Genomic DNA, 4,429 nt, shown 5'->3' with positions numbered 1-4,429 from the left:
TTCTTATCTTATCTCTTCTAATTTCAAATTTGAAAATCAAATCTTTTCTAATCTTCTATCTTATCTTGTTTTCAAAATTTTTTTAATTAGTTACTTGTTTTCTCTTTCTTCTTTTTCAAAACTTCCTAACTAACTCGCTCTCTTCTATTTTCGAAAATATCTTCTTTATTCCTCCCTCTTCTTTTTTGAAATTCATCAATTAATTTTCAATTCTTTTTAGTTAATTAACCTTTAATTTCGAATTAAATAAATAAATAAAATAAAAAATATTTTAATTCTTGTTTATCATTTCTACTTCTAATTTTCAAATTCTTCTTCTCTCTTATTCGAATTCTTCTTCTCTCTTCTTCTATCTTCATTCTTCTTTCCTTTCTTCATCACATCACACAGGGAGTCCTCTGTTCTTGAACATAGATCTCCCATTCCTCTTCTTTCTTGTTTTCTTTTTCTTGTTTATGACCAGGAACAGGGATAAAGAACCTCTCTTTAATCTTGATCCTGAACTTGAGAAAACTCTAAGGAGGCGTTTACAACAAGCTAAAGTACAATACTCCGAAAAAAACCTATCCGAAAAGTTCAAACAAGAAGGTGAAGACATGGCAGCCGAGCCTAATCATGAAAGAGTGGCAAGAAAGGTTCTTGGTGCTTTCACCATGCCTACCTCTGACTTCTATGGAAGAAGTATCTCCAACCTTCTATTAGAGCTAACAACTTTGAGTTTAAGCCTCAGTTAGTCTCTCTTCTGCAACAAAATTGCAAGTTTCATGAACTTCCACTGGAAGATCCACACTAATTCCTGTCAAAATTCTTGCAAATCTGTGACACTGTTAAGACCAATGGAGTGGATCCTAAGGTCTACCGACTTATGCTCTTTCCCTTTGCTGTAAGAGACAGAGCTAAAATATGGTTGGATTCTCAACCTAAAAAGAGCCTAGACTCTTGGAAAAAATTGGTCAATGCTTTCTTAGCCAAATTCCTTCCTCCTCAAAGGATGAGCAAAATCAAAGTGGAAGTTAAAACCTTTAGACAAAAAGAAGGTGAATCCCGCTATGAAGCTTGGGAAAGATACAAGGAACTGATTAGGAGATGTCCTCCTGACATGCTCTCAGAATGGTCTATCTTAGGAATTTTCTATGATGGTCTGTCTGAGATGTCCAAAATATCATTGGACAGCTCTGCAGGTGGATCACTCCACTTGAAGAAAACGCCTACAGAAGTAAGAGAACTCATTGAGATGGTTGCAAACAACCAATTCATGTACACCTCTGAGAGAAATCCTGTGAATAATGGGGTCTCTCAGAAGAAAGGAGTTCTTGAAGTTGACACTTTGAATGCCATATTAGCTCATAACAAGATCTTGATCCAGTAGGTCAATATGATCTCTCAGCATTTGATTAGAATAAAAGCTGCAACTGGCAGCACTCAAGAAGCTTCTTCTGAAGTAGAAGCTTATGATCCTGATTAACCCACCATAGAGGAGGTGAATTACATGGGAGAACCCTATGGAAACACCTACAACCCTTCATAGAGGAATCATCCTAACCTTTCATGGAAGGTGTAACAACCACCCCTTCTAGAAACAAAATTAAATTCGAAATTTGAAAATCAATTAGGAGATAGGCTTAGCATTTTAAATTTATGGATAGAAATCTAGTAATCACCCTCCGTTTGAAATTAAAATTATTCCAACCACCCTATCCCCAAATGTATATAAATAGGGGTGCACCTATAGGTAGAAAATCACTCCTCTCAAATACTAATCCTCTCCCTTCTCTCTCTACAAAGAAATAATCTTCTGTGGGCAAACACAAGAGGCAAGCTCGAAGAAGCGTTAGGAAAAAGAGTAGGGAATTATGTTTTTTTTTAAATGCTTGGCATGTGTTATGTTTCATTTTTATTTTCTTCCATTCACGAATGTTATCATGACATTAGTTGTCTTTCACTCATCCTTTATTCATGTTGATCATGTCTGTCCATCATGTCATTCATGTCTTCTTGAATCATTAGTATATGTCTCCTTGTGATGTTCATTCAATTATTCACTATACTCATTTTGTGCTCTTTCATATGATTATATTGTTAATATTCCCTTAGGTCGAGAGTACATGTCTTCTTATAATGCTTATTCAATGTCCTATATTATTATATTAATATTTTCTTAGGGCAGAGAGTACATGCCTTTCTTATACTATCTTGTTCAACATACCATATTCTATTATATGCACATGTATGATCTCTTACATTATTATATTATTATTTATAATATTTTATCCAAATATTTAATATACCCTATTCTATTATGTGCATATCATTATGTTATTGTTACTCATTTAAAGTCAAGAGTACATGCTTTCTTAAATATTTATTCAAATATTTAATATACCGTATTCTATTATGTGTATATCATTACGTTATTGTTACTCCTTTAAAGTCAAGAGTACATACTTTCTTAAATATTTTATTCAAATATTTAATATACCCTATTCTATTATGTGCATATCATTATGTTATTGTTACTCCTTTAAAGTAGAGTACATGCTTTCTTAAATATTTTATTCAAAAATTTAATATACCCTATTCTATTATGTGCATATCATTATGTTATTGTTACTCCTTTAAAGTCAAGAGTACATGCTTTCTTAAATATTTTATGCAATCATTTAAAATGCCCTATTTCCTGCACTTTGATAGGACCTCTTTCAATCCATGCTATTATATTACCAAGATCTTTTAATTAGAAAATCCATATACATGCTAGAGTCTCATGATTTTAATATATCCCTTTATCATCACAATTGTCCCTTTTCTTGCATGATCTCTTCTTATATGATTTTTCTCTCGTGTATGTTTAAACAACCTAATTGTAAATTGAACTGAGGGAATGATCCTTCGGTAAGGGAAGGTGACCCCAAAAGACAAGATATCGATATGATCCTTCGGTAAGGGAAGGTGATCGCCAAAACGTTTGGGATAAGAACCTTCGGTAAGGGAAGGGGACTCCCACTTATACCGGTTTGAGCTCAATACCCTCTATAAAAGTTATGAATTAAGAAAGGAGAAGGCACGAATGGAAGTTTGATTTCTATGTTTTTCTTTTAGATTTAATTATGATTATGTTGATGTTACTTAAGATGTTATGCTTCTATTTTCCTATATGCTTTCCTTTTTGCACACATGTTTTACAAGAAAGATGCATATTACATGCCATGTCGTACGCCCCTTTTTTTAAAATCCCGCACGTGGGCTGGAGATGGATATGGAGGTGTTGCATAGCACTCCTACTGAGACATTAGGTTCTCACTCCCTTTCTTTTCCCATACTATCTCCAGAGGAACATGGCACAGCGGATAGAGACGACGCAGTGCCCCCGAAGGTAACTTCTGAGTATGACCCCTCGAAGCACGCATGGGTAGTTGCGACCACTACTACCGTGCTCCAAACTATCTACTTAGGTTGAGAGCTCGTAAAGGAAGAACTCCTGCTACCCGTCGTAACCTTCCTAGATAGGGACGCTTCAGCATCTAGGAAGCGGTCATCTAAGGTGGTACGCCTCGAGTCCGACTCCGAGACCGAGGAAGAGGAAATCCGACGACCCTGGCCAGAAGGAAGACACCATGGGGGAGGATCCAGAGGAGGAGTTGAACCCTTGCGGAAGTCCAAAGGTGGAATACGTGCCCTATTCCCCCACTTCGGCACCCCGTCGAATTTTGGTTCGTCCCACACAACAGAACCAGATCTTCACTGCGCGAAAAGGTGTTGGAGGGAGACCCCTGGTACCTCGACTCAGGAATAACTGAAGGGTCCTGATCAAGGATAGGATGGGATACAAGTATGGGAGCCTCTTCGACGAGATTAGCTTAGGACGTAATTAGTTTCTTTTCCTGTTATAATTTTCTCTAAGTATTTTATTTTGAACCGTGCTCATGGTTAAGATATCATTTCACATTTATTCCAACGTTCTAGTGCTATTCATTTCCCGCTCTACGCGCACTTTCTCCTACCTTGCGTAACGATTAAGTCATTCTTTTTCTTCGTCGAGTGTGTCACCTTATTTTTAAAGACCCTCAAAGATAGGATAAAAACTTAGGGTGTTACATTATTGGTATCAGAGCAAAGTCGATCCTAGGAGATATGAAACCTCTTCCTATGGTTATCCATAAACAGGGGACCCATGGCAAGTCGTGGACGCCCACGTGGCTCGAGCTCGAGCTCATCAAACCTAGCAAAGCACATGAAGGAGATGGCCAAGGCAATGAAGGAGCAGGCCCAAGCCACCACTTTGATGGCCCAACAACTGTCCACTAGGGACAAGGATCCCAGTATTTCCAGGCTGGAAGTGGGACAGACCCGTACAAATTTTGCTGACTTCAAGAAGATTGGTCCACCTGAGTTTCGTGGAGCCCTCGACCCTGATATGGCAGAAGAATGG

General features: G+C 37.5%; 1 non-coding gene across 1 annotated transcript; it reads right to left on the bottom strand.

Annotated features, from left to right (window-relative positions):
• Positions 1-997: 997 nt before the first annotated feature.
• LOC148546046 (small nucleolar RNA R71) lies at positions 998-1,106 on the bottom strand. The gene has a single exon (XR_015900513.1). It is a non-coding gene; the product is annotated as a small nucleolar RNA R71 (small nucleolar RNA).
• Between the last annotated feature and the right edge of the window lie 3,323 nt (positions 1,107-4,429).

Source organism: Arachis ipaensis, chromosome B9 (genome assembly GCF_059453495.1).
Source record: "Arachis ipaensis isolate K30076 ecotype BB chromosome B9, ASM5945349v1, whole genome shotgun sequence".
Taxonomy (NCBI): domain Eukaryota; kingdom Viridiplantae; phylum Streptophyta; class Magnoliopsida; order Fabales; family Fabaceae; genus Arachis; species Arachis ipaensis.
This window is presented reverse-complemented; position numbering and strand designations above follow the sequence as displayed.